The 15,723-nt window shown below is 46.9% G+C and overlaps 1 long non-coding RNA gene across 4 annotated transcripts in view; it reads left to right on the top strand.

Annotated features, from left to right (window-relative positions):
* Positions 1–15,723, top strand: part of LOC129471876 (uncharacterized) — a 90,990-nt gene that overhangs the window by 37,253 nt on the left and 38,014 nt on the right. For all 4 annotated transcript variants that reach the window (XR_008653782.2, XR_010118929.1, XR_008653783.2 and 1 more), the window contains exon 2: positions 6,568–6,661. This is a non-coding gene — a long non-coding RNA (uncharacterized lncRNA). The remainder of the gene's footprint in view (positions 1–6,567; positions 6,662–15,723) is intronic.

Genomic DNA, 15,723 nt, shown 5'->3' with positions numbered 1-15,723 from the left:
CTAAGGACTGGGCACTTATGCCATAGCATCTCCTTCAACCCTCACATTAACCCTATCGTGGTAGAATGACTCTTGTTTTGCTAATGACAAAACTAATGTTCACAGAAGTCCATGCATTTACTCAACAATCTTCCTCGTGCACCTACTACAGGCCAGGTATTTTCTAGGTGCGGGAGATAGAGCATGGGCAAAATGGACAAAAATCCCTGTCCCTGTGGAAGTGACGTTAACAAGGCAATAAATAAGGAAGTAAAATATAGAGCATGTCAGGTGGTGCTAAGAGCATGGAGAAAAATAAAGAAGAGTAGGAGCGTGGGGGATGGGTGAGGCTGCAATTTGATTTCTCTTTTTTTTTTTTTTTTTGAGACAGAGTCTTGCTCTGTCACCCAGGCTGGAGTGCAGTGGCAAGATCTCGGCTCACTGCAACCTTGGCCTCCCAGGTTCAAGCAATTCTCCTGCTCAGCTTCCCAAGTAGCTAGGATTACAGGCATGCGCCACCATGCTCGGCTAACTTTTGTACTTTTAGTAGAGACGGGGTTTCACCCTTTTGGTCAGGCTGGTCTTGAACTCCTGACCTCAAGCAATCCACCCGCCTTGGCCTCCCAAAGTGGTGGGATTACAGGCGTGAGCCACTGTGCCCAGCCTGCAATTTGATTTAAAGTGACTAGGGCGGCTGGGCAAGGTGGCTCATGCCTGTAATCCCAGCACTTTGGGAGGCCAAGGCGGGTGGATCACCTGAGGTCAGGAGTTCAAAATCAGCCTGGCCAACATGGTGAAACTCCACCTCTACTAAAAATACAAAATTAGCCTGGCGCGGTGGCTCGTGCTTGTAATCCCAGCACTTTGGGAGGCTGAGGCGGGCGGATCACGAGGTCAGGAGATCGAGACCATGGTGAAACCCCGTTTCTACTAAAAAATGCAGAAAATTAGCCGGGCGTGGTGGCGGGCCCCTGTAGTCCCAGCTACTTGAAGAGGCTGAGGCAGGAGAATGGCGTGAACCCGGGAGGCGGAGCTTGCAGTGAGCCGAGATTGCGCCACTATACTCCAGCCTGGGGGACAGAGCGAGACTCTGTCTCAAAAAAAAAAAAAAAAAATACAAAATTAGCTGGGCGTGGTGGCACATGCCTGTAATCCCAGCTGCTTGGGAGGCTGAGGCGGGAGAATCGCTTGACCTTGGAGGTGGAGGTTGCAGTGAGCCGAGATTGTGCCATCGCACTCCAGCCTGGGCGACAGAGCGAGACTCCATCTCAAGAAAAATAAATAAATAAAATAAATACATAAATAAATAAAGTAACCAGGAAATGTCTCATCGAGATGACCTTGGAGCAAAGACATGGAGAAAGCAAGGGAGGTGGCCACGAGGATAACTTGTTCAGAAACTGACCAGGGTTCCCAGGAATTGACAGGGCGGGTACTGGAATCTGTCTGGCTCTAAGGCCAGTGCTCTCCTTTCAGCAAGCCTCTTTTTCAAGAAGCAGTGTCGCTGTCCTCCAAGCAGGCTGTGCGCGTGCGATCCTGTGTGTGCGCACATATATGCTATTTAGGAATGTGTTATATTTCCTTGGGTAGACCCTGTGGGGACCCAAGCTTCCCTACTGACATCTTCCAGAGGCTGAGGCCTCACATTGTTGCTTTTAATGGAAACTTGGCAACTTTCTAGTTATCCCGCCCTGAGCCCTGCACCACATTCCAATGGCTTTATTTGTGTGCCTTGGAGCTCTGCCAGGGCTGGGCCTGGGACAGGTTGCCATGGCGACCTCCCCACTCTTTCCAGATAAGAATTTCTCAAGGATGTTGACGTTGGGCCTGAAATAGTTCTAGCCTGCTCTCATCCCGTAGGAGGATGAACTTTGGCATGGAGAACTGAGTTAGGAAACCTACTCATTCCCTCAGTCTTTCAATCTGTGTACACTGAATCCTGGGTAAGAAAGACTTCTGGGGAGGGTACTCCAGGGCCCCCCAGCTTTAGGATGGCTTTGCTTAGGTACTGGGAGAGCTTCTTTCAGTTTTTCCATTCCAGTTGTTATATTCAGAGCTTGCCTTTGAGAGCCCTGCTAACGTAAGATATTTTTCTTTTTTTTTTGAGATGGAGCCTTGCTCTTGTCATCCAGGCTGGAGTTCAGTGGTGTGATTGCAGCTCACTGCAACCTCTGCCTCCGAGGTTCAGGTGATTCTCCTTCCTCAGCCTCCTGAGTTGTTGGGATTACAGGTGCCCGCCACCATGCCCAGCTCATTTTTGTATTTTTTTAGTAGAGATGGGGCTTCACTATGATGGCCAGGCGGGTCTCGAACTCCTGACCTCAAGTGATCTGCCCGCCTCAGCACCCCAAAGTGCTGGGATTATAGGTGTGAGCCACTGCGTCCAGCTTTTTTTTTTTTTTTTGAGATGAAGTCTTGTTGTGTGGCCCAGGCTGGAGTACAGTGGTACGATCTTGGCTCGCTGCAACCTCTGCCTCTCGGGTTCAAGCAATTCTTGTGTCTCAGTCTCCCTTGTGGCTGGGATGATAGGCATGTGCCACCACGCCTGGCTAATTTTTGTATTTTTAATAGAGATGGGGTTTCACCATGTTGCCGAGGCTGGTCTTGAACTCCTGGACTCAAACAATCCTCCTGCCTTGGCCTCCCAAAGTGTTGGGGTTACAGGTGTGAGCCACTGCACCTGGCCTACAAGAACAACTGTCACTGGGAATTTGCTTTCAGAAAGAAAAAATGTCAGTGTTCATGCCTTTAACTCAAAATAATTCTTTTTTTTTTTTTTTTTTTTTTGAGACGGAGTCTCGCTCTGTTGCCCAGGCTGGAGTGCAGTGGCGCAATCTCGGCTCACTGCAAGCTCCACCTCCCGGGGTCATGCCATTCTCCTGCCTCAGCCTCCCGAGTAGCTGGGACTACAGGCGCCTGCCACCACGCCCGGCTAATTTTAATTCTTAAGCCAAAATAGCATATTTTGGGGTGGCGTATTCTGCCGCCCTTCACTTCTTTTTCCCAGTAAATATTATTTTGAGTGAATAAAGTGACTCATCCAAAAATTCTTTTTTTTTTTTTTAATGACTTGTCCAAATTCACTGCATCAGTTATCTATTTCTGTATAACAAAACACTCTTGGATTTAGTGGCTTATGACAACACTGTCTTATTTATGATTCTGTGGGTCAGCTATTTGAGGTGGGATGGATGGTTCTTCTCCTGGTCTTGTCCGAGACCACTTGCAACTGCAGTCAGCTGGGGCTTTGGCTGGGAGCTGGTTGATCTGGGGCCTCAGCCAGGGTGTGTTTTTGCTCTTTGTGGTCTTATGTCCAACAGGCTAGTGTCCTGGGCTTCTTTCTGAGAAAGTGAGGCTCAGGGCCTCTTCAGGGGCAGATCCTGAAGCAGTTCTAGGGGTCTTCTCTAAAGAAAATAAAAATCATTAATATGAAATTAGGACCAGGGCCTTGGAAGAGGCTGATGCAAGTAAAGGGCCCAAAGCTTGAGCTGCAGGAGCCTCCCAGAACATCTGCCTTTGGTCTTCTCTGCTTTTGGATCCTCAGTGAGACTTGATGGGGTCTGACATCATTCTTACCCTTGAGAATGGGCCAGGGAACTAGCATGACATGGAACAGGGCCTCTTCTCAGTGACACACCTAAGTGCCCTCTCCCTCCTCCCCAATTTGCCCCTCTCCTCTCAGTCTTGAAGCTGCTATTGCTGTACTTCATCACGCTGAATTTATTGAGACATAAACTTTTATCAGGCTTTAGATTTTATTTTATTTTATTTTTTGTTGAGATGGATCCTCACTCTGGCACCCAGGCTGGAGTCCAGTGACACCGTCTCGGCTTACTGCAACCTCCACCTCCTGGGTTCAAGCAATTCTCCCACCTCAGCCTCCTAAGTAGCTGGAATTTCAGGCGAGCATCACCACATCTGGCTAATTTTTGTATTTTTAGTAAAGATGGGGTTTCACCACGTTGGCCAGGCTGGTCTGGAATTCCTGACCTCAGGTGATCCGCCCACCTCGGCCTCCCAAAGTGCTGAGATTACAGGCATGAGCCACTGGACCCTGCCAGATTTTATTTTATTTTATGAGTCAGGATCTCACTGTGTCGCCCAGGTTGGAGTGCAGTGGCGCGATCACGGCTCATGCAGCCTCAAACTGTCCATCTCAAGTGATCCTCCGACTTCAGCCTCCTAAATAGCTAGGACTGTAGGTAACTCCACAGTGCCTGGTGAATTTTTGTTTATTTTTTGTAGAAACAGAGTCTCGCTATATTGCCCGGGCTGGTCTCAAACTCCTGGATTTAATTGATCCTCTCCTTGGCTTCCCAAAGCTCTGGGATTACAGGTGTGAGCCACTGCGCCCAGCCCAGGCTTTGGATTTAAAAATTCAACTCCTGCCCCTATTTCCCCCCGCAAATATGCTCTCTGGCATAAATTTCAAAGGTCTATTTGAAACTCAAAAGCTAAGAATGGACTCTTTGTTCTGCTGTATCCCCCATCACTTCCTGAGGGAATGAGCTTCAAATGTCCTACCTGCTTCCCAAATGGGCGGAAAGATTCAGGAACAAAACCCACATTAGATAACAGTATAAAATAGCTTCCGGCTGCATGGTTAGAACTGTTTATTTACACAGGTCTAGGAGCACCAGGTGAAAAATGTGAGCTTTGCCCTCACTTGGGGTTCAAATTTACCTGGGCATGTTTGGTGGGGGATGGAACCACACTGTAGGTGCAATTGTGTTCCAGAGAGAGAGGCGACAATGGAGAAGAAGGAATACACCATGCTAGGCTCAGAGGTGGGGCCTTGGGTGGGATGTAGGCAGTGGCTCTTTGCACGGGGTGTGGCTATAACTGGGAGCTCCGGGTGGTGGCTCATGGTTGCACTGGGGAAGGAAACTAATCTGGGTATAAAAGCTGATGAAGCTGTAGCACCAGGAGTCCAAGCTGTGAAGGAAGTTCAGTCCTTCCTCTGCCAGCAGCAGACTATGAGCTACAGAGTCAAATATGTAAGTAGCAATTATTGGTGAGGCTGTTGGCAGCTCATGGGCAAGAACAGAGGTTGTTGGCAGGCAGGCAAATAGCAAGGGCAATGTCAGTGGCCCTGGTTGGGGTCTGGTGTGATGGTAGGGAGAACTTCAAGAACTCTTTTCACCTAATGACTCCAAACTCCTTTGCTAAGAGATTTGACCAGCCCTAGCGTGGCTTCTAGCAGCCTAAGGTGGCATCTCTGGGTCCATCCAGCCCCCTCTTTAAGTTCCTGGCCGTCAAAAGAATTAACTGTTTGTTGCAGCCAGCACCTAACATAGACCCCTGACCTCCCTTTCGCAAAGCATTCATGAAAAGGGCTTCCTGTTGAGACTCCTTCCTCTGTCCCTTTGAGATGTGTGTGTATCTCCTACAACTTACCTTTCTCAAAGACCTGAAAGCTATTCCTTTGAAATGTGATTATCACGAGGGCCTCTGTCTCCCAGTCTCTGTGGGAGGACAGAATCCCAACCTTGTTGATCACCAGCTAGCAGACACAGCTGGCCGACTGCATTTTCACTTGATCATTTTTCCCTTTAGTCCATGCTTGCCTCCTCCCACTCCCACTCCCACTCCCACTCCCATTCTCCCTTTAAAATGCTGTCACCTCTGGGTAAACCAGAAGAGAGCTCAGCTCTTTTCCCTACTGCCCCTTATTACTGCATATAATCTGTTTTCATTGCTTTAACTAGTGTCTGGCTTGTTTTTCTTTGACAGTTGCTCAGGGGTTAGCAATGGCCCTCCTAGGCAACTCAAAGCTGCAGCCTGCGTGAGGGGTGAATCAGAGGAGAACTGGTATCCAATCAGGTGAAGGTGACAGGGTGGAGCGGTGACCTATGAGCAGGAGTGGTCTGGCCATCATTGAGGATATATTAGGGACCACAACTGGGGCACATGGTGGTTTTTGTCCAAGAGAGACAGCCAAGTGTACAGCCTGAAGCAAATTGATGTGGGCAGAGAGCATGGGAGTCACCTCCCCCAGTAGTCCTGCAGACATACAAGGCGGGCAGGAGACCCAGAAAGGAGGCATCCTGCTCATTTGGCATCCTGCTCTTGTTTTTTTTTTTCTTTTTTTGAGATGGAGTTTCACCTTGTAGCCCAGGCTGGAGTGCAATGGCGTGATCTCAGCTCACTGCAACCTCAGCCTCCTAGGTTCAAGTGATTCTCCTGCCTCAGCCTCCCAAGTAGCTGGGATTGTAGACATGCGCCACCACACCTGGCTAATTTTGTATTTTTAGTAGTGATGGGGTTTCACCATGTTGGTCAGGCTGCTCTTGAATTCCTGACCTCAGGTGATCTGCCCACCTCGGCCTCCCAAAGTGCTGGGATTATAGGCGTGAGCCACCGCGCCTTGCCTCATCCTACTCTTTTACATGTCAGCTGTTGAGTCCACAGTCTTCTGTCAATCAGAACTTATTTGTGTACGTAAACCACAGATACAACTCTCTGTGTACTATCGTGGCAATGCTTGGAGATCCCTGTTCACCGAAGAATCTCTTTATTGGGACCATTTATCACAGTCATTATCATTGACCTCTTGAATGAGATAATTATTTTGTGTTCTTCCTGCAGGATGGAAAGTTTCCTTTTGAGAGGAGAAAAAATGATGAAAAGAAAATTCTAGCAAATGAAAAATGATTTGCAAGGCTTCTCCTGTACTTGCTAAGTAAGTAAGGGGGCTCTCTGGATGACCTCAGACTTTTGGGAAATTGAGAAAGCATGTTCCACAGCAGCAGTCCCATCCCGGAATAGGAGTGGGGCGGCAGAGGGGTGGGGAAGAGAGCTAGAAATGGGGCACGAGGCTGAGGACCCAGGACAGAAAAACTCTGCACCTGCCCCTTTAGTGACCAAGAGTGAATTTCAAACTTAGATTTTGAGTGACAGTAAATTTATATAAATTTTTTGAGGCCGGGTGCAGAGGCTCACGCCTGTAATCCCAGCACTTTGGGAGGCCGAGGCGGGTGGATCATGAGGTCAGGAGATGGAGACCATCCTGGCTAACACGGTGAAACCCCGTTTCTACTAAAAAATAGAAAAAATTAGCTGGGTATGTTGGTGGGCGCCTGTAGTCCCAGCTACTTGGGAGGCTGAGGCAGGAGAATGGTGTGAACCCGGGAGGCGGAGCTTGCAGTGAGCCAAGATCGCGCCACTGCACTCCAGCCTGGGCGACAGAGCGAGACTCCGTCTCAAAAAAAAAAAAAAAAAAAAAAAAAATTTGAAACAGGGTCTTTGCTTTGTTGCCCAGGCTGAAGTGCAGTGGCATGATCACGACTCACTGTAGCTTTGACCTCCTGGGCTCATGCAATACACCTACTTCAGCCTCCCAAGTAGCTGGAACTGCAGGCTCCCACCACCATACTCGCTTAATTTAAAAAAATTTTTTGTTGAGATAGGGTCTTGCTATGTTGCCCAGGCTGGTCTCAAACTTCTAGACTCAAGTGACCCTCCCACCTCGGCCTCCCAAAGTGCTGAGATTATAGGTGTGAGCCACTGTGTCTGGACAACAGTCAATTTTTATATGTGGACTTAAAGTTTGCTATATTATTTGAAGTCAATTATGTTTCCTTCTATAACTTTGGGTTGAGGTCAAGCATTGTTGCTCCAGATTTTTTTCCAGATAAGTGGAGTGGGGTACATGCTAAAAGAATTGGGATTCCCCAGAAGCAAATGATACTTACCTGACACAAGGGCTTTAGCTAGATCTATTTAGCCACCTCCAACCTTTCTTTGAAAGTAAACTTTTTTATTTTTAAATTTCTTCTTTTTACAGACACCAGTGTTACTTGCCATTTTTTAAAAAGTTAAATTTTTTTTTTTTTTTTTTTTTTTAGCACAGATGAGGTCTTACTGTGTTGCCCAGGCTAGTCTTGAACTAATGGGCTCAAGTGATCCACCTGCCTTGGCCTCCCATATTTTTAGATTTTAAAATACTTTTAGGATTTAGGCTGGGTGTAGTGGTTCACACCTATAATCCCAGCACTTTGGGAAGCCGAGGAGGGCAGATCACCTGACGTCAGGAGTTCGAGACCAGCCTGGCCAACATGGTGAAACCTCGTCTCTACTAAAAATATAAAAATTAGCCGGGCATGGTGGCGGGCACCTGTAATCCCAGCTACTCGGGAGGCTGAGGCAGGAGAATTGCTTGAACTCAGGAGGCGGAGGTTGCAGTGAGCCTAGATTGCGCCACTGCACTCCAGCCTGGGCACTAGAGTGAGACCCTGTGTAAAAAAAAAAAAAAAAAAGATTGAGTGAAAGAAGCAAGATACAAGAGAGCAGTACTGAGTGATTCCTTTCATATGAAGTGCGAGGACAGGTAGAAACTAATTTGTGGTTGTGAAAATTAGAACAATGGTTGCCTCTGAAGGGGATTGACTGGTGTGTGGCATGGAGGAAACGTTTGGGTTGATTAAAATGGCCTAAATCTTGTTGGGGATATTGGTTTCACTGTTGCATATGTTTGTCAAAAGTCATCAAACTGTACACTCAAGACCTGTGCATTTTTCTGTATGTAAATTATACTTCAACCTTAATTTTAAAAGAAGCAGTGAGCCCCCACATTTTAGATGATGAACTGGTTTGGATTGCTACCTCCTTTCCTTAAAGTCAACCGGAGAGAAACTGTGGAAGCCAGAGGGAAACAGATTCCAGAACCAACAGAAAATAAAAATGAGGCCATCCTTCTTCTCTTTGCCTCTACTTCCTCCCTGATTGAAGCTGTCTTTTCTTTCTTTCTTTTTCTTTTTAGAGACAGAGTCTTACTCTGTTGCCCAGGCTACAGTGCAGCAGCACAGACACGGTTCACAGCAGCCTCAACCTCCTGGGTTTAAGCAATCCTTTTTGCCTCAACCTCCTGAGTAGCTGGGATTACAGGTGTGCACCACCATGCCTGGCTATTTTTTTTTTTTTTGGAGACAGAGTCTCGCTGTTACCCAGGCTGGAGTGAAGTGGCGCGATCTAGGCTCACTTCCATCTCCTGGGTACAAGCGATTCTCACACCTCAGCCTCCTGAGTAGCTGGGACTACAGGCTTGTGCCACCATGTCTGGCTACATTTTTGTATTTTTAGTAGAGACAGGGTTTCATCATATTGTCCAGGCTGGTCTTGAACTCCTGAGCTCTAGCAATCTACCCACCTTTGCCTCCCAAAGTGCTAGGATTACAGGCGTGAGCCACCGCGCTATTAAAAAAAAAACATTTCTTTTTTATTTTTTTATTTGTAAAGATAAGGTCTCTATATGTTGTCCAGGCTAGTCTCGAACTCCTGGGCTCAAGTGATCCTCCTGCCTTGACCTCCCAAAGTGCTGGGACTATATAGGTGTGAGTCAATTCACTTAGCCAGATTGAGGCTGTCTTAAACCTGTGTCTGGGAGGCAGGTAGTTGTGCCTGGGGTAGAGGGCTGTGGTAGAGGGCTGTGGTGGGGATGGTAGACAGTCTGGAAGAAAGTGTTTTTGTTTTTTTGTTTTTGTTTTTTTTTTTTTTTGAGACGGAATCTCGTTCTGTTGCCCAGGCTGGAGTGCAGTGAAGTGATCTTGGCTCACTGCAACCTCCGCATCCCAGGTTCAAGCTATTCTCTTGCCTCAGCCTGCTGAGTAGCTGAGATTACAGGTGCCCGCCACTACGCCTGGCTAATTTTTTTCTGTTTTTAGTAGAGACGGGGTTTCACCATGTTGGCCAGGCTGGTCTCGAACACCTGACCTTGTGATTTGCCTGCCTCAGCCTCCCAAAGTGCTGGGATTATAGGCGTGAGCCACCGTGCCCAGCTAGTTTTTTTTTTTTTTTTTGAGATGGAGTCTCGCTCTGTTGCCCAGGCTGGAGTGCAGTGGCACGATCTTGGCTCATTGCAAGCTCCGCCTCCCGGGTTCACGCGATTCTCGTGCCTCAGCCTCCGGAGTAGCTGGGACTACAGGGGCCCGCCACCGCGCCCGGCTAATTTTTTGTATTTTTAGTAGAGACAGGGTTTCACCGTGGTCTTGATCTCCTGACCTCGTGATCCACCCACCTCGGCCTCCCAAAGTGCTGGGATTACAGGCGTGAGCCACTGTGCCTGGCCCAGCTAGTTTTTTTAAATGTATTGACATATTTAGATTTTTTGGATATATTTGGATAACTGCCTGTTTGACCAGGACCTGTTTGGTTTGGTTTGGTTCTGCCTTGCCTTTTGCTGGAGTCCTTTTAGGACAAACCTTCACTTTCTTCAGGATCAAGTATTTGTGGTGTGACTGATGTTGGCAATACAAAAGCTCACAAGGGTGAAGCAAGCAGGAACATCTGTCACTCTTCCTTCTTCTTCAACCCCCAGGCTGTGGGATCAGTGTAGCGAGACTACCTGATCTCAGGGTCTCTTCTTTCTAAGAGGTTGAGGTGGAACCTTAGGCAGTGGAGGTGCTCGGAGGAGTGGCAGGCAAAGGGAAGCAGCCACAGTTCCTGGGGTAACCTGGGGTGAAAGGGGGCTTTTGGTACTGGGGCTCATCTCCCTCTGTCTCCTTGAATTCATGAGGGCTGATCTAAATTCAGGCCTAAACTTTAACTCTTCTCACTACTTACTTCTAGTAGTAGTGGAAGTACTATCAAATAAGCTGATAGAGGTCCATTTTGATTCTGATTATTTAGCCATAAACTGATTTTTTTTTCCATTTTATCATTCTGTTTTCCTTTTTCTTTTCCTGTGCTACATGCTTTATCTTTTTGTCCATTTATTTATTTATTTATTTATTTATTTGAGACGGAGTTTTGCTCTGTCACCCAGGCTGGAGGGCAGTGGTGCTATCTTGGTTCACTGCAACCTCCGCCTCCCTGGTTGAAGCAATTCCCCTGCCTCAGCCTCTCGAGTAGCTGGGATTACAGTCGCATGCCAACAGGTCCAGCTAATTTTTTTTGCATTTTTAGTAGAGATGGGGTTTCACCATGTTGGCCAGACTGGTCTCAAACTCTTGACTTCAGGCAGTCCCCATGCCTCGGCCTCCCAAAGTACTGGGATTACAGGCGTGAGTTACTGTGCCCGGCCTTTTTTGTCCTTTAAAACTGTTCCTGGCCGGGCACAGTAGCTCATGCCTATAATCCCAGTGCTTTAGGAAGCTGAAGCCAGAGGATCATTTGAGGCCAGGAGTTCAAGACCAGCTTGGGCAACACAGTGAGACTCTGTCTCTACAAAATTAATAATAATATTAAAATTAGCCAGGTGTGATGGTACCCGCTTATAGTCCTAGCTTCTTCAGGAGGCTGAGGTGGGAGGATTGCTTGAGCCTGGGAGTTCAAAGGTGCAGTGAGCCATGATTGTGCCACTGCACTCCAGGCTGGGTAACAGAGTGAGATCCCCATCTCTAAAACAAAAAAAAATCTGTTCCCACTGTGGCAATCTCCTCCACGAAGTAAATATTATTTCTATGTTTGTTTCTTATATAATTGTTTGCCTCTTATTAGCATGTTCGGAATTCTCCCTGGCTTTATTCTACTTTGGCTACTATGGGGTTGATAATATGTGAAACATTACTTGGACACAAGAACAGCAACATTGTTGATTGTATGTAGTTCACAATGACCATTCATTATAGCTAATGCCATCTGTTGGTGGAGGGAAGAGTTGACATTCTTTTTTCTGTGACTGTAGACATTGAAATGTAAGGGGAGAAGCTTGTCTATACATATTATTCAGAGGCTTTAAAAATAATTCACTGTATATAGTAGATACTTTTCCTTGTAAATATATAAATAGATCTATTTTATTTATTTATTTATTTATTTATTTATTTATTTATTTATTTTTTGAGATGGAGTCTCGCTCTGTCACCTAGGCTGGAGTGCAATGGCTCAATCTCAGCTGACTGCAACCTCCGCCTCCCAGGTTCAAGCTATTCTCCCTGCCTCAGCCTCCAGAATAGCATGCGCCACCACACTCAGCTAATTTTTGTACTTTTAGTAGAGACGGGGTTTCGCCATGTTGGCCAGGCTGCCCTTGAACTCCTGACCTCAGGTGATCCACCTGCCTTGGCCTCCCAAAGTGCTGGGATTACAGGCATGAACCACAGCGCCCAGCAGATGTCTCTGTTGATTGAACAGTTTAACTTGATTCTGTCCCACAGAAATATAACAAGAGCCATATATAGAATTTAAATTTTTTTTTTTTTTTTTTTGAGACAGGGTGTCCCTCTGTCACCCAGGCTGGAGTGCAGTGGCATGATCACAGCTCACTGCAGCCTCGAACTCCTGGGCTCAAATGATCCTCCTGTCTTAGCCTCCTGATTACTAGAACTGCAGGCATGTGCCACTGTGCCCAGCTATTTTTATTTTCGTAGAGACAGGGATCTCGCTGTGTTGCCAGGGCTGATCTCAAGCTCCTAGGCTTAAGCAATCCTCCCTCCTTGCCCTTCCAAAGTGCTGGGATTACAGGCGTGAACCACTGTGCCCAGCTGAATTTTCTAGTAGCCATATTAAAACGATAAAAAGAGGCCCTGCAAATCACTGGCAAACTACTTAACCTTCTCGATCTTCCACTCCCTCTTGGGTAAAATATCTACCAAAGGGCAATTGTAAAGATCAGATGAGGTAGCATATAGGGAAGATACACATGAAAATGATTTGCTAGTGCAACATCTGATAGTCAAAGTGTTATTTTTATTTTTCTAGAAATAAACAAATGATTTGAAAAAGTATCATGTGGTGAGCACCAGATGGATAATGAGACAAGTTTATTAAACATCTTAAACTGTGCAGTCAGTGACAAAAGCAAGTGGGAAGCAACTAAAGATGTTAGAGCTGGGAAAGCCGCCTCATCTGGTCAAAGTCAGGAGGAGCAACTTCCTCTGAGCCACCAGCCCGTTTGCCCACTTGGCTCGACCCCAGCTGACGGCCGGTGCGGGAGTTACTGCTGCTTGGGAGACTTGAGATTTTGGCCAGCGGCATGCTTTTGTAATCTTCTACGTGACTGTGTTCGCTTCCATTTCTGACTCAGAATGAACAGGGAGAGGCGCTGCTGGCAGCTGAATTGCCTCAAAGCCCAGCTCCAGCCAACCCTTTGAATAGTAATGAGAGCAATGTGCTCCTCCACACATCATCTAAATAGGGAGGCCCATTTGTTATCACCACTTGGCAGATGAAAGTATTGTTTCACAGAGGTTAAGTGATTAGGCCTGGATAAGCAAGCAGAATTTCGAACCCATGTAGCCTGACCCTGGGCCTTGTGCTGTTAGCCCTGAGGCTGCTTTAGGGACCAGAGGTTATGTTATTAGGCAAATATTAAATAAACTAAGTGCATTTAGTTGCCTTCCCACCCTCAGAAAGCAACCTGGACTCAACCACTTTATTTATTGATTTATTTATATTACTCTATTTTGCAGATGAAAAGCATCATTGAGTATCTCTCCCTTTCTTTTTTTTTGAGACAGGATTTTGCTGTGTCACCCAGGCTGGAGTACAGTGGTGCAATCATGGCTTACTGCAGCCTCGACCCCCTGAACTCAAGCAATCCTCCTTCCTCAGCCTCTCAAGTAGCTTCAGTGATTCTATTTTTAGTACTTTTAGTGGTCACCCCACACCTCTAAAGGAAGGTTTGGGCCAAGCATGGTGGCTCATGCCTGTAATCCCATTCTTTGAAAATAAACTCACCCTCATAGCTCAGTAATTTGCTGCTGCTGAGATGACTGAAAAGGATGGACCTTGAGTTCGAACTGTTCAGTTGTGGTTGTCACTTAAGGTCCAGCTTGCTGGGCTTCTCTGGAGTGCTGAGGCAAGGGGTGCCCCGCCTTATCCAAAATCTGTGTTATGAGTCAGAAGGGAGACGCCAGAAGTCCATGGGGCAATTCCCAGTAGGAGGGCCGGAGGGCCTGCTCTGAGTGACATGTCCTCTTGGCTCTGTGGACTCCTCACCTGGAGGAGGTGTCTGAAGACAGAATCCAGGACAGGAAGTCCCAATGAGGAGTTCCATTCATGGTGTGGCAAGTAAGATCCAATTAGACTGATCTCCGGGCAGATTCCAACTATTAACTCTGGGGGGAAAAAAAAAAAGAAAAGCACTGGAGATTAAAAAAAAAAGCAGGCAGATTCTCAGGAGGAGACAACACTTGGAAGAAGGAAATGGCACAGGATGAATTTCTCCTGTTTTTAATTTAAATTTTTTTCTTTTCTATTTATTTACTTAAAAAAATTAAGATGCGGTCTCACTATGTTGCCTGGGCTGGTCTCAAACTCCTGGGCTCAAGTGATCTGCCTGCCTCAGCCTCCCAAGGTGCTGGGATTACAGGTGTGAGCCACTGTGCTTGGCCTGTCTTTTGACTTTTAAAACCTATCCTGAACATTTTTCCATGCTGCTGCTTTTTTTTTTTTTCCCCTCTCTGTCACCCAGGGTGGATGGAGTGTAATGACATAATCTCGGCTCACTGCAAACTCCACCTCCTGGGTTCAAGCAATTCTCCTGCCTCAGCCTTCTGAGTAGCTGGGATTACAGGCACGCACCAACACGACTGGCTAATTTTTGTATTTTTAATAGAGATGGGGTTTCACCATGTTGACCAGGCTGGTCTCCAACTCCCGGCCTCAAGTGATCCACCCACCTCAGCCTCCCAAAGTGCTGGGATTACAGGTGTGAGCCACTGAGCACGGCCATTTTTTCCCCCCATGCTTCTAAATATATATATAGAGAGACAGGACCTCACTCTGTTGCCCAGGCTGGAGTGCAGTAGTGCAATCTCAGCTCGCTGCAGCTACGACCTCCCCAGACTCAGGCTATCCTCCCATCTCAGCCTCCTGAGTAGCTGGGACTACAGACGTGCACCACCACACCTGGCTAATTTAAATTTTTTTTTTTTTTTTTTTTTTTTTTAGAGACAGGGTCTCACTATGTTGCCCAGGCTGGTCTTGAACTCCTGGGCTCATCTTCCAGAGTGCTGGGATTACTAGTGTGAGCCACTATGCCCAGCCATGCAATATCATTGTTGGTGACTGTATATCAGTCACAATATGACTAGATTGTAATTGATTATTAAGTGTGTTAGCCTTATATTTTACACATGAATCACAAGCATTTTTTCTCAGTTGGTTCCCGCTTTATAACTTTATGGTCCTGTCCTTTCGTTAGTTGGCTGTGGTCCGGTAAAAACCAACCACCATCTCTCTGGGTAAACATCAGATAAATGGCGTTTCTGATGTGGGCAGGGTCCATGTCTTTTTTGTTTTTTTGTTTATCACCGTATTGCCAGTGCCTAGCATAGCGCCTGGAGTGAAAGAACTACTCACAAAATTTGTGGGCAGGCGCGGTGGCTCATGCCTATAACTCCAGCATTTGTGAGGCCTAGGCAGATGGATAGCTTGAGCCCAGGAGTCTGAGACCAGCCTGGACAATGTGGCAAAACCCCAAGTCTACAAAAAAATACAAAAATTAAGCTGGGCGTGGTGGTGCACAACCTGTAGTCCCAGCTTCCCAGGAGGCTGAGGTGGGAGGATTGCCTGAGTCTGGGGAGATCGTAGCTGCAGTGAACTGAGATTGCACCACTGCACTCCAGCCTGGGCGACAGAGTGAGACCCAGTCTCAAAAAATAAATAAACAGGCGAGGTGCGGTGGCTCATGCCTGTAATCCCAACACTTTGGGAGGCCGAGGCAGGCAGATCACCTGAGGTTAGGAGTTTGAGACCATTCTGGCCAACATGGTGAAAACCCATCTCTACTAAAAAAAAAATACAAAAATTAGCCGGGCATGGTGGTGGGCACCTGTAATCCCAGCTAATCAGGAGGCTAAG

The sequence above is a fragment of the Symphalangus syndactylus genome, chromosome 22 (genome assembly GCF_028878055.3).
Source record: "Symphalangus syndactylus isolate Jambi chromosome 22, NHGRI_mSymSyn1-v2.1_pri, whole genome shotgun sequence".
Lineage (NCBI taxonomy): Eukaryota > Metazoa > Chordata > Mammalia > Primates > Hylobatidae > Symphalangus > Symphalangus syndactylus.
This window is presented reverse-complemented; position numbering and strand designations above follow the sequence as displayed.